The following is a 15,428-nucleotide window of genomic DNA, read 5'->3' as shown; positions in this document are numbered from 1 at the left end:
ACACTGCAAGCTATAAAACAATTATGGTAGAAACTTCAAGACCTAAGTACATGGTGAAATGTATGCTCTCCATGAATTGGAAGACTATTGTTGGTCAGAGTTAATTCTATTCACGTTTATCTATGGATTCAATACAATTTCATTCAATTCCATGAATTCAACAAAATTCCACATTTATCTATGGATTCAATAAAATTCCAGTGAAAACTCTAAAAAGCATTTTTCATAAACTAACGAGTTAATTCTAAAGTTCATACAGAAATTCAAATAATTTTGAAAAAGAACATAGTTCAGGAATGTACTACCAGACTTTAAAATTTACTATCAAGATAAGAGTATACTAAAATGTATAATATTTATGTAAGTTCAAGCAAACAGGTTAATGGCAGACAATCAAGAGTCTGCCAGTACAGATCCATGAATATTTTGTCAATTGACTTCTGCTAAAGGAGTAAAGTCAACTCAATGGGGAAATGACTGTCTTTTCAACAAATTGATCTGGAACATTTGGATATCTATAAGATGAAAAATGAACTTCAACCCTTAACTTACCTATCTCTCTTCTTCTCTCTCTCTCTCTATCTCTCTCAAAGGGGGAAATCTGTCTGACCTTGAGTTACCTAAAATTTATTGGAAGGACACAAAATGAGTGTAAAATAAAGAAAATTAGTAATATTTAGACTAATTTATGAATTGATAAAATAAAACGAAAAACTGCTCTTCAAAATTTATCATTGGCAATATGAAAATGCAAGTCTCAAATTGGAATAACATTTTATATAGATAGATACAGATAGATATAGATAGATATAGATATAGATATCTCCCAAGGATCCTTTCCCAGAATAAAGAACTCTAAAATCTCAAAAATAAGACATACAATCCAATTTTAAAATGAATAAAATATTTGAACAGACTCTTCATGAAAAATAAATATTCAAATGGCCAATAAGCACATAAAAAGACATTCAACATCATTAGCCATCAAGGAAATACAAAGTTAAACTACAATGAGATGCAGTGTATGTCCCCTTTCGTTTTTAATTTTGGCCATTAGAATTTTACAGACCGGCAATAGCAAGTATTGGCATGGATGTGGAGTAACTGGAATTATCATACATTGCTGGTGGGAATGTAAAACGGCACAGCCACTATGGAAAACATTTTGGCAGTTTCTCCTAAAGTTAAATCTACTTTTATCATATGACCTAACAATTGTAATCCTGGATCTTTACCCAAGAAAATGAGGACATCTGTTTACACAAAAACTTACACACAAATGTTCATAGCAGGTTTGTTCGTTATAGCCCAAAATTGAAAGTAACACAATTATCCATCAATAGTATATCCATACATTGGACTACTATCAACAAAAAGAGCAAACTACTGTTATATACAACAACATGAATGAATCTCAAAAACATTATGTTGAGCAAAAGAAGCTGACAGAGAAGAGTACAAACTGTATGAATTCATTTATATGAAACTCTAGACAAAGCCAAATCTAATTAACAAGAACAGAAGGTAGGTCTTGGGTTATCTAGGGGTGGTGGTGGGGTGGAAATTGCTTGCAAAGGGGAATGAAGAAACTTTTTGGAGTGATGAAGATGTCCAAGATCATGTTTGTGGTGGCAGTTCAGTAGCTGCATACATTTACCAAAACTCAAGTAAGTACTATCTTCCTGAACCACTTTGTGGGGGAGCAAGGGGGACAGATTTTGCCTACATTAGTCATCAGTAACAACTATATATTGTATGCTTTCTCTGTGTAGTTGAGGTTTTTAACTTATGGCTCTGGATGAGTGCTAAAGAATCTATGAGCCCTCTGAAATTACACGCTAAATTTTGTATGTATCCATATATAGATACTTATTTTTGCCAGACCTCCAGACCTCCAGACCTCCCAAAACGTTAAAAAATAAATTCCTTGTATTTAAAAAATCCTGGCTACTTTATATTTTATGTTTAACCACATATTATTAGGAAGTCTCTCCCCCTATTAAAAGCCTCACAGAGTAGTAGTAAATAACCTATTTTTCCTTCTTACTTAACCTTAAAAATGTCTACCATCAACACTCTTGATATATTTTTGTGCATATATAGGAATACTAAACAAGATAAAGTCATAACTTTTTTGCTTCAGAATAGTTGTGTAATATTCTGCCACATATTTTTCCTCTCAATACCTCATTTTTTTTCATTTGTATATTTCCAAATCATCTTCAAATACAGGCGAATCTATTTTTTTCTTTTTGTTTTATAACACAACATAAAATAAAACATTAACATAAACACATATACACATTGGCTTCTATACTGATTAACATTTAGCAACTGTTATTCTTTCATCTTGTAAGAAACCGTCTTTGATCTCCACAGTCACAAAATGTTTCCATTTTGTGTTTTCATCTGCTGTTACCTTATCACTAATAACTGTGTAGTGGGTGCTGCCAACATATATACCTGTAAAGTGATTAGACACTTTTCCAAGTAGGAGTTACAGCAAAATTTATATTTCAAATAATAAAAAAGAACAAAGTTTTGAGTTTCTATTTTGATTTTCTTTTTCTTCTATTTCCCCTATGGATTACTTAGTGCTTTATTATCACAAAAACAATACAAAACAAAACATTTGGAGCATATGCTTATGTGTTAAGAAAAGTAAGATAGGATTCAACATTTTAACTTTTTAAGAAAAATCATGAAATGCACTTGCATTTATTGATCTCGGATGCAACAATGTCAGATTGTCTGATTACATATGAGGAGAACCGTTTCATTTTTCGCGAGGAAAAGTGGACACATACTTTTACTATCCAGAGATATTTTAGTTTTGTTTATAAGAAAATGTGATATTTGTATTTTGTTCTAAGTTCTATAAAACATTACACAGGGTTTTTTTGAAGAAAAAAATATAGATTAAGACAGGACTGATATAAAAAGTAATAGTCTGGCAAAGATGGTCTCTGTTGGAGGGTCAGGTGTTCATCAACTCTGTGGCATTTAATGAAGAAATTGCAGCACCTCTTGAAAGAAAACGATGACTAAGAAACTTACAAAAATAAACTGAAAGGATGAGTGAGGAATTAAGGAATTAGTAATAACTTATTTTCTTTTAATTTCTTGGGAGATTTCAATCCAAGTCATATGTTTTTCAAATGCATACATTGAGTCACATTGGCTGTAGCATAACAAAATTGAAGGTCAAATTCTGGAAATTCTAGTGACTGTTCGGTAACAGAAGAGGGGTATCCCCCAGTGCAAAAAACAAGAGCATTTAGCTCTCAGCACAATCTGTATGAAATACCACTCAACATTCTCATTTTATTTGATCTGATTCCATACTTATAGCAAAACATTTTATTAGCATCTCAAAAATGCTGTTGTTGGGATGGTGTTACTATGGATGAATTACAGCTACCAGGGTAAATATGCCTCTTATATTAATGCATTAGTTGAGCAGTTTATAACCTTGGGGCTCTTGTGAATTGATCTACCTGAGTCTGCCTCTTCCAGGCTTTGAGACATTCACAGTCTGAGGCACCTGGTCATATACAACTACAGTGTTTGGGCTACATTTTTTTCCCATTATCTAGTTTTGTGCTCTTTACTCAATCCTCTAGATAATTAACAGTATATGAGCTAAGAAAATATTTGGCTGAGGTTTGGAACTTACATATACAGTCATGCATCACTTAACAATGGGATTATGTTCTGAGAAATGCATCATTAAGCAATTTTGTCATTGTGCCAATATCATAGAGTGTATTTACAAAACCTAGATGGTCTAGCCTACTACAAACATAGGCTATATGGTATAGTCTATTGCTCCTAGGCTATAAACCTATACAGCATGTTACTGTTCTGAATACTGCAGGCAATTGTAACACAATGGTAAATATTTGTGTATCTAAACATATCTAAACATAGAAAATGGATAATAAAAAATACTGTATAAAAGATAAAAATGGTACACCTATATAAGGCACTGAAAATGAAATGAAGCTTGAAGGAATGGAAGTTGCTCTAGGTTAATCAGTGAGTAGTGAGTGAACATGAAGGTCTAAGCCATTACTGCGCACTACTGTAGACTTTATAAGCACTGTACACTTAGGCTACACTAAATTTATAAATTTTCCTTTCTTCAATAAGAAATTAATCTTAGCTTACTATAACTTTTTTATGCTATAAACTTTTAAAATTTTTAACTCTTTGACTCTTTTGTAGTAACTCTGCTTAAAACACACATTGTATAACTGTACAAAAATATTTTTTCTGTATATCCTTATTTTATAAGCTTTTTTTCTAATTTTAAAATTTAATTTTTTAAAACTTTTTAAACTGTTTTTGTTAAAAACTAAGACACAAACACACACATTACCTTGGCCTACGCAGGGTCAGGATCATCAACATCACTGTCTTTCACCTCCATATCTTGACCCACTGGAAGGTCTTCAGGGGCAATAACACGCATGGAACCGTCATCTCCTATGATAACAATGCCTTCTTCTGGAATACGTCCTGAAGAACCTGCTAGAGGCTGTTTTACAATTAACTTTTTTTAATATATAAGTAGAAAGAGTACACTCTAAAATAATGATTAAAAGTATAGTACAGTGAATACATAAACCAGTAACGAAATTGTTTATTGTCATTATAAAATATTATGTGTTGTACATAATTGTGTGTGCATAATTGTATGTACATAATTGTATGTGCTACACTTTTATACAACTGGCAGTGCAGATGCTTGTTTACATCAGCATCACCACAAACACATGAGGAATACATTGCACTACAATGTTCAGATGGCCATGACCGCCATGACAGTTATGACAGCCATGATGTCATTAGACAACAGGAATTTTTCAGCTCCGTTATAATCTTATGTGACCACTGCCACATGCTGTCTGTTGACTGAAATATTATGTAGCACATGATTGCATATGACAATGTTCTCTAACTATGGTTTAGCTCATTCTACTTACATAATATTTTATACATATGTGTAAGTGTATTTCCAAAAAACTGGAAATTGTATGCGCCATTCTTGTTTAAATTTAAAAAATAATATTTATGTCTTTAGGATTTACATTATTTTCCCAGCCATGCAGAAAAATATATAATTTAGAGACATTTAATTATCATTTATTTCTTTGGTGAACTAACTAGGAGAATCAGGACCCAATTTTTAAGATACAATTAACCTATTACAGAAATATTTCCTGGAATAAGACTCTTACTGCAGTGCTTCAATGGACTACAGGTTTTTTTTTTTTTTTTTTTTTTTTTTTTTTTTTTATGGCTGAGTTATAGACTCTTGGAAAAGGAATTTATAGTGAAAATGCTGACACAACATGAGTTCCTGTATGGTGGTGTGAACTCACAGCTATAATAATTAAGCAATTAGGCATAACAGAAAGTGTGAGTTGCCTGAGATAATCACACCCTTGGGGCATTGCAAGTCATGATCCAAAGATAAGTGTTTTTAACCTCCCAAGGGTGTGATTACCAGATGATAACCACACCCCCTGGAGAAGACTTTTATGACTCGTAATATGTCTTTACTATAAGGAAAAAAGTGATTATGCTGCTGTATGCAGATGAAGCTGGCTGTGGAGACTGGTATGTGTATGCCACAAATTAATTAAGAATTGTAAGACGTATACCACTTTAATGGTATTGGGCACTGATCCCAGAGATCAATTTCTTTTCTAATCATTGTTGAAATATAAAGATGGGAGAAGGAATCTCCTCTTCTCATTTTCAGAAAGAAATGAATGATTGTTTAAAGAAATCATAAAGGTTATATTGTCAAGCCATTTTATTGACTAGATTTTATCAAGTAATTCTATGACAGTCCCTCATTATCTGAACTACTCATGTTCGAACAATTTTATCACTTAAGAATAATTACCTCTTTATCTAAGAGCATTTAGTACTATAGTCTCATTCATTCATTCATCCATTTTATTCCATTACCTAAGAGCACACATGAAACAATTATGCTGGAGTTATAAAGAAGCTTAAGTCCCATATTCTGGTTACAGAACACAGGCACATAAATAATTATAATGCAGTGAGACAAGTGCCAGCATGGTGGTGACTAAAGTGTGGTATAGAAAGCAAGAAAGAAAATAAGTAATTCCAGCTGGGGAAGAATAAGAAAGCTTCATAGAGGAGAAAATATTTGATCTGGATAATAATTATAGTAGCTCCTACTTGCTGAGCATTTATTTTCAGTTAGACATTGTGCTGAGCATCTTACTTTCATAATCTTACTTTAATCTTCATAAGATCTATGTTGAGGTGGGTGGTATTTTTCTTGTGTCACAGATGCAAAAGTAAGACGGAGTGATTATGTGCCAAGCTCAAGGTGAGATAACTAGTTGGAGACATGTTAGAACTAGAAAAATAGAGTTGCTTTCAGAACAAGTACTTTTAACCACTAGGTTCTATTTTGAAATATAAGTGAGTTGCATCCTTGTTTATCTTAGTGTCTTATGTGAAGTGAAGTATTAAAGGAAGATAAATTTGGCAATATAATACGGAGAGACTCAAAAGGCACAGCAGATTCCTTGACCATCCTTTGCAACTGGAATCTATGATGCATGGGTTGCTACAGAGATAGAAGGGAGCCTGGAATAGTCAAGTCTGAATTACTTTTGGTCAAGTCACAGAGATTCAGTACTTTGTTTAACAGTTTGCAAGTTTGTTTTAAATGAATCTTCCTCTCTGATTTCAAGGTTAGTCACATGGGTCAGCAAGCAGTAAAGATTTCTTCTTTCATTTTTATTTACAAGGATCAGAAACACTTCCTAAGAATCTACATGATAATGGCAGCCATTGTAAAAGTTATGTATATAAAAGATATGTAAAAATAATTGCTAATTATAATTTTGGAAATCCCAAGTTCAAAATTTTCAAAGATAAAGACAGTGGAAAAACAAAACTAATTTTGATTTGAAAACTAAACATAAGTTGCATCGCACATTAGGGAAGTAATGCTCTAGAACCTAATTTTAATGAAAATCCTGTGAAAATCAGGGTTGTAGCTATGCTGAGAACTTTGAGACATGCCTAGAAAAAATATTCATCTCAATAAGCAAGGCCTAGTACTTTCAAAGTGCTGGAGTCTCTGAGAGATACATAACAGTATAACACGTGGCATCTGCTTCTGATGAGTTTGTGATCTGTTTGGGAGACAAAACATAAACAGTGTTTTCACAATCACTAAGAGAAATGACAGAATTATATATTATTAACAACTCGACAATTAACAATTTCCTGAAGTTTAGATGGCAAACTACTGGTCTACTGGTCTTTGGAATAGTAAAAATTTAACAGTAAATACAGTAGAAAGCATTTATTTGATGTCTAAAACAGGATTTTACTTATGATAACTTGGATAGTACAGACCTCTGAGTCAGTGAAGCTTGATTTTTAACTCTGTTTCAGATTACCTATATGACCTTCTACCTATTAGTTGGTTCTTGTGTTTTATTGTTCATCTTATATAAAATATAGTCAATAGTTCCCAATTCACAAAGTGGCTAAGAACATTTGAAATGGTATGTGTAGAGTTTAGCTTAGTGGCCAGGATATGGAAAGCATTAATAAATGCAATTATTAATATAAATGATTAATATAAATTAATATAAATGATAGCAATTATAATGATGATCACAATAGCAATCATGTGATGGTAACTGTGCTAGACACTAATGTAAAGATGAGTGAGAAATAATCCCTCTGAATTTGCCAATGACTTCCCTACTGTTGACAGTTCCTGGGTGTTTCACCATCCTTTGTTGTTCTATACCCATTTCTGTAAACAGTCTCTTCATTAATTTTTTAATTAAATACTTTAGAGTATGATATAGTTTGGCTGTGTCCCCACCCAAATCTCACCTTGAGTTGTAAAAATCCCCACATGTCCATCTCCACATGGGGTCATGTGGAGATAATTGAATCATGAGGGAAGTTTCCCCTATACTGTTCTTTGTTAGTGAATAAGTCTCATGCGACCTGATGGTTTTATAAATGGGAGTTCCCTTGCACAAGCTCTCTTTTGACTGCTGCCATGTAAGACGTGACTTTGCTCCTCCTTTGCCTTGTGCCATGATTGTGAGGCTTCCCCAGCCATGTGGAACTGTGAGTCAATTAAACCTCTTTCCTTTATAAATTACCAAGTCTCAGATGTAGCTTTATTAGCAACACGAGAATGGACTAATACAGGGTATAATAGCTCTTTCCAACGGGGACCCTGATGTTATATTTTTTAAAGTGATTCAATATATGTGTTCCTTTAAGACATTAATAGATTTTAATATAAAGACTGTTCTAAATTGCTTACAGTTGGTAAAATTGCTACTTTAGGATGATGTGTGATGCTTATCCTGGGGAGTTTATTACCTGGCACACAAATTTGGATCTCAACAGATTCTCTGTTCCCTGGTTATCAGGCTCCACAGGTGGTCCAAAGTGAGCTGAATGGATATGGTTCTCCCGTGGGAGTTGCAAATAATGACTTTCACCGTGGTGAGCACAACCTGCAGGATCGATTTTGCTTCTCTTTCATTCCTCACTACCTTCTCCATTTTTAGAAATAAATATAGAATTAAAATTTTGAATTAGATACCTTTAGTTTATACCTTAAGAACCCTAACACTGGCCATGTGACAAATTTTTAAAAACATAGGTTATTGCTTCCTGAAATGAATTTTATATAATTGTTTTTCTGGTTTTTATATGCTTTCTACACGTGGTCCTACAGTGCTCTCCTACTTAAACTTTGCTAAAAAGAAGATATGACAAGACCAAATGATAGGACCAAAATCTGAGATCACATTAAGAATGAGACTTTAAAAACACCAGAAAGTTTATTTATTTGGGCTTTTGGAATTCTCGCAGTCATTAGGAATCACTTCAACAGGGGAATTTTTGGAAAGAAAGTAATGTAAAGAATATCCAAGCCATGAGCAGATTACCTAGCCACTCGGAAAGATGGCTTATTCATTGGTAAAATGAAAATACTACCCAACTTACAGGGTTGTCAGGAAATCGAAAGAAAACAAGGAAAGAACATATCAACATGCTCATCACTTAACAGTTGTTCAACAATTTAGTTGAACAAATAATTTTTGGTGTGGGGTTGGTTTAGATGTATTTTAATTAAACTGTTGCTGTCTCAATAATTGAGTTGATGAGATAAGGAAGGATAGCTCTAATTCATAATTGCTAGTATAAAATGAGCCCTTGGAATATATTGCTCACAATTTTATTAATTCATATACTGACAACAAATTTTCTAGGTAAGTTACATTATTCCCATTTTATATATAAGAAAACTGAGACACAAAGAAGTTAAATGACTTGCCTGTGTTCATATGACTAGTAAGAATAGAGACGGGATTTGAATTCAGGCTGTCTGATTGCAGAGAGAGTTCTTAGTCTGAGGCTTTCTTTTTCCCAAGACCCAGGAAGTTTGTCTGGAAAGCAGGAGTTGATATGCTGTCTGAGAACAGTGGAGATTCAAGTTAAAAATTACTAAATTTAAAAACACAGCTACTTAAAATCTTTTCTAGTATAGGCAGGGGAAAACAATAATTATTACTTGATAACTACACATGGGTTAATGGACATAATTATGTCATACTTCTTAACTGAATATTTATCCAAAGCTTGCAATAAAATATTTTTATTTCAGAAGTGGCCTTAGAAAGATCATGAGAAACAGTGTATACTCAAAAAAATCCAAATTACTTCAAGTTGTTTAATTAAAGATGAGACTTTTCTTATCTATTTTAGGTCAAGGAAGTGTGGGATTGGAAGCTGAAAAAAATCCAAATGACTATATGGAAGGTTATTGAATCTGACTTTTCATATCTTTTCAATCTGTTGTCATTTTTTATTTGTCCAGAATCAGATAAAATTCAATTATAATGTTACACAATTTCCCAAGCTCAGAAATAAGTTAATAATTTTAAAAGGAGAATTAAGGAGGTCTGAAAAAAAAATATGGGATTAAATGTTTTGTAGTTATTTTCTCTCTTTCAATTGCTATTAGGAAAACACGTCTTGATTTTTTTGTCAGTGGATAAAAGTAGAGAATGCCTAAGCATTTAATATTAAGTTGAAGAAATAAAAGAACAATTGTCTTATAAAAGGAATAATGTTAAGATATTTAAATGGTGTAACTGGATTGAAAATAAATTAGTGATTTCTAGAGGCTGGGGGAAAAAGAGAATGGAAAGTGATTGTCAATGGGAATAGGGTTTTTTTGAAGTTATAAAAATATTCTGGAATTAGACAATTATGATGGTTGCAGAGAACACTGTGAATATACTATACTAAAAAACACTGAATTGTACATTTTAAAAATAATAAAAATTATGCAAAGGTATGTGAATTGCATCTCAATTTAAAAATCTAATGCAAAAGTATCCAATGATTGCAGAATCTTTGCATATAAAGGGAAAGACTGCAGTACAGTTCACAGGAACAGAAGTTGAAATCATTAAAGGAAATATACCAAATAAATGAATAAATAAGTAAAGGTCACAAAGCCCAATAAGTTGGAAGAACATAATTAATCTCCAGCTACTCGTGATTCAAAGGCAATGTACTCAAAGTGACCACATTTTCCAACATAATAATTCAAAGCCTGCAAGTAGGCTAACAAAGTACAGTGATCGCCTGGTACTTTATGTATAACATGGTACGGGAATTACGATTTTAAGATCTCGTTGTTGAAACTGGAATATCCCGATTTCAAGTACTTAGGGATACAGCAGGATGTAATGTTTAGATCATAACTATTCTGGAATATTCAAAATTACAGATTCTTGTTTCTCATTAGAATTCTTCATTGGCTGAAAGAAATTCTAACTAAGTGAAGCAAAAAAAAGAGAGAGAATAAAATATTAGAGCACACAATATTAAAGAGAAAACTGGAAAATTAGGCATAAATAAAGGATATCCAAGAAACCCTTTGGAGGATACGGACTGGGAACTCATGGAAGGCTTTCTTCAAAGACCACTATGGAAATACCTCAGATTCAACCACTTCCCTTCCTTATGTAAGTCTGCTTAAGATTTATATTCCTGAAAGAAAGAACATTTGACCATCATTTATTCTTATAGAAGGCAGAAAAGTATATGGCTTGATAGTGTTAACTTGATTGCATTCAGTGGAGGAGTCGTTTCCCAAGGAACTCCTGCCAAATGATGGGGAACAGGAAGGAAAGCATTCAAAATAACATATGTCAACAAAAGCCACTATTTTTAAGGACTTTAGTTTCCTCATTTGTTAAATCAGGTAATAATGTTACTCACCTCACAGGCTCAATACTTACTCCAATATCAGGTACATAATAAGAAATATATATTTATTAGTTATTTATATATGAATAACATATAATATAAAATATTAATATGTTTATTACAAAATATTTAAACATTAAGAAGATTGTGGAATAGCTATTTGTTATAAATAGATGACAATAAGTCAAAGCAATATGATTATATTCACTTAAAAATTCAATAATTTTTGCTGCTCTGCCTATGGAGTAGCCATTCTTTTATTCCTTTACTTTCTTAATAAACTTGCATTCACTTAAAAATAATAAATAATTTTGCTCTATTTCCAGTTGTGCTCCTCAGTTCATGCAAATTAGTCAGCTTTTCTCATAGTTCTACAAAAAAATTTAAATTATTATTCTTTTTTGGAGAAGGGCCTTAAATAAATTCAAAATATTCACCTTATTTATATGTATTTTTAGCACTGATGTTGATTTAGGCAGAAGGTAAACCCCATAGCGTCAGCATTTACACAATCATTTCTATACCAAAGAATGCCACACATAAATGTATCACACATTATAAGACTTAGCTGGTTCTTACAATATTAGCCTAGCAACAATAGGAATCCATAATTTCACTATAGTCATTAATCATTCCTGCTCTTTTAACAATAAACTCAACAGAATGGATTGTCATATAGGGGTCAATTTTCAAATAAACATGATCAAATAACCTCCACAAAAAAATAAGAAAAACACAGTAGACAACCTGTATCCTTCAGTAAGTTTTCTTTGCTGACTTATCTTTGGTGAGCAAATTCAGTGGAATCCTTACTTCTGCTCTTGAAAAAGTAACCTCCTTCAGTAACCTCCAAATTCTTAGCTGCAGCTGAAGGTTTTATTTCCTGGCAGAGATAAAATCAATGATGTATCACTAGATTTAGAGCTCTAACAAAAATATGTCCATGTTTCCACTTTCTGACTCCTCCCCACCACATCCACAGACACGGACAACACCTCCAGCTATCCTCTCTCTCCAATTCAGAAAGCGAATTGGGGGAGTGGCAAGGGATGATTTTCATTCAACTACCTGCATCAATTAGGAACTTACAATAAGAATTGGGCCTTAAATAATTGTAAGAGGAGCTGAGAGAAATAAATGTCCAAAAAGGTCAAAGAAAAGTTTCCTAACCAGGCCCAGCACTGGAGAACAAATGGAACAAAATAAACCCACAGGGAGAAATGAATTTTCCCAAATATTGTATATGAAAATAAAGTTTCAATTGTTGAAAAGAAATAAGTTATCCAAAAGTAATGTTTTATTTTAAAATAGCAGCTAGTAGCTCAAAAAAAAAAACCTAATGATAATTGAAAAATTATTGTTTGAAAGAAAACAGAAGGTAGTGATTAAAATTCAAATCTCAATATTCCTTCTTACTTTGACCACTGAAGAGTAAATCTGGGGACTCTAATTTTTTTCCAAGTTTCCCTAGTTTATAGGTACCTATGGAGTGACATAATGGCAATAGGAATTTGGCTCTTCCTACTGTCTTCCCAAATTGTTTCTGCAGCCCACCATGAAGTATGAAGTTTTCTGTGGGCTCTCATGTGTATGCACAAAGTCAGCTTCCACCAGGCATTGCTGCTATTTTGCCAGTGCCCTAAGGATAACTTTAGGATATCTGATTACCATTGTTCATCTTCCTCTAGGCATCTGAGGGGACCATCACATTCAATAGCCTCCCCTAGTTGCAGTGTAGAAGAATATCTGAAAGAAGCCACAGAAGGTGTGCAGGATGTTTAATAGCCTAATGTGCAGCAAGAAAAATACAAACCTCTTCATGTTCATTGCTCCTATTGGTAGCTCTCTCTATATATTGTTCAGATACCAGAATAAAGAGATGCATTTGGACACAAACCCATATTGTCCTCTTCATTCTTTTCTCTTCTTTCTCCTGGGATCTCTGCTGTCAACAATGTTTAATTCTCCAAAGCGGAATAATTTAGTAGAAATATAATGAGTTAGATATGCATTTAAAATTTTAATTTTTCCTTGAGAATATGAAGAGAAACACATGAAATTATAATACATTTTATTTAACCCATTGTATCCAAATAATTATTTTAAGATGAAATCAATATAGAAATTATTAATAAGATATTTTACATTTCTTTGGTATTAAGTCTTTGAAATCCAGTGTCTATTTTACAGTGACATCAAATTGCCATTCAGACTGGTCATATTTCAAGTGCTTAATCGTCAAGTACAGCTACTGGTACTACACTGGACAATGCAGCTCTAAAGAGCCAAAAACCCCATTTGACCTAAGTAGCTGCTAAAACAATCTTCCATCAAGACTATAACTTACATAAATTGAAAATATCTGAACAATTTCTTGGAAAATAACAGTAAATTACTACCACTTAATGTAACTTTCATTCTTCAGATAAACGGATATTTCACTTTTTTACCTTTGTATAATTATCTTTGATATCTATAATTAACATAAACATATTAAAGACAAGGCTTCCAGAAGCATCAAACAGAGAAAGCTCTAGCTACAAGAAGTAGCTTGATCATTCTGAAATTTCCTTTAAAGGGTAGAATCCTTTAACAGATTTTATACCCCAAATTTCTCATCAAGTGTTTCAAAAATGATAATATTTACCAATGCCAAAACATGATTTCATGGTAAGTGGTTCCACTAACGCATCTCAAAATGTGGATACCTAAGCTTTATTTTTAGTCATTTATATCTTCCTCTTTATGGGCTAAATCATGTGTCTAAATTCCTAATCATGTGACTAGCTGAAAACTAACTTTCTTTTGGGGAGAATTTGAAGATGAGAAAGATATGATAAAATGAAATAAGGTTATGAGGGCTCACTTATACATGATTAAAAATCACACTTTTGGGGTTGCTTTACCTGGAGTCAATGGGTCATGCTGAAAGTTAGTGATTTGTTGGCTCCAAAAGTAATGACCATCTTCTTTTGTACAATTTGCAAATGGTAGAATGAAGAGAAGCTATCAATTAAAAAACAGAACTCCAGACTCTACTTTAAGTGATTATTAAAGTGACATGTATCAGGGTTTTATTTCCTCTCACACTTTTTTAAGAAACATGAAATTTCTTCCTTTAGCAATTTAGCACTTGTTTGGAAAATTATTTAGAACCATTTGTGGTAAGCTACAGAGGTGCCTTCCCTGGCCATATGATCTAAACCTTTAAATACAATCTTGAGAAACAAATATCCAGAAAAATCTAATTCATTTCCTCCTCATATGTAAGTTTTACTTGCATCATGCAAAAATAGATGACTTATACTGCCATCTCTTTTTGCACTAAGGAGCCAGGTATTTGCATCTTTGTGGGATGATTTAACAGTCACTAAGCAGCAGGAAAGAGTGCTCACCTCAGCAGAAGATGGGATTGCTAAAACTAGGTAACATTGTCAGAGCACAGCTGGGTGGTCAGGACATTGGACGGTAATTACTAGCCGGTGAAAAAGAATGAGCTCTAAATGAGGAGATGAAAAGACCAAGACCTTGGGGACTGGGTTTTTAGTTATAATTAACATAAATCGAGAGATAGATTTGGTTTGGCCAAAATACAAGAGGAGATCTATTTCTAAGCTTCTGCTGTGTGAACCTTAAAATGTCTGCAAAAGCACTTGGATGCACTTCCTCCCATTTCTTTCACAGCTGTGGTGTGCTATTATTGCTATTGTTAATAATAACTACAGTAATATTTTCCGTAGTACCTTTCTCCTGAAGTCTATAGGATATCAGGCAAAAGCTTCCAAATTATGTGAATAATGTTTATCTAATAACCATTGCAAAATGTCAAGTTAGTGAAAAAAGAATAAGATGTTAGGAAACAAGGGAGGAAGAGATGATTTAGAACAAAATAGAATGGGAAAATCAAAAGATGAAATTACCTGTTAACAGCTAGTGAGCACAGCAGACAAATCCATTCTCCTTGGCCAAACTTTCTTAGAAAAATCTTGACACATTACGGAGTATTCATATTTGAAAGCCATCATCCAGGACCTATTAAAATTACAAGTAAAAGATGTAACTGACTTTATTTTTTCTTATTTCAAGCTCTGAACTTAGGCCAA

General features: G+C 33.0%; 1 long non-coding RNA gene across 1 annotated transcript in view; it reads right to left on the bottom strand.

Moving 5' to 3' along the window:
• Window positions 1–10,441, bottom strand: part of LOC129047871 (uncharacterized) — a 45,779-nt gene extending 35,338 nt beyond the window's left edge. Inside the window, exons 1-5 of the long non-coding RNA XR_008509725.2 lie at window positions 9,376–10,441; window positions 8,416–8,587; window positions 7,120–7,193; window positions 4,382–4,540; window positions 553–620 (exon numbers count right to left, since the gene is read on the bottom strand). This is a non-coding gene — a long non-coding RNA (uncharacterized LOC129047871). The remainder of the gene's footprint in view (window positions 1–552; window positions 621–4,381; window positions 4,541–7,119; window positions 7,194–8,415; window positions 8,588–9,375) is intronic.
• Between the last annotated feature and the right edge of the window lie 4,987 nt (window positions 10,442–15,428).

Source organism: Pongo abelii, chromosome 13, assembly GCF_028885655.2.
Source record: "Pongo abelii isolate AG06213 chromosome 13, NHGRI_mPonAbe1-v2.0_pri, whole genome shotgun sequence".
Lineage (NCBI taxonomy): Eukaryota > Metazoa > Chordata > Mammalia > Primates > Hominidae > Pongo > Pongo abelii.
The sequence above is the reverse complement of the archived record's forward strand: the minus strand, read 5'-3'. Positions and strand labels throughout refer to the sequence as shown.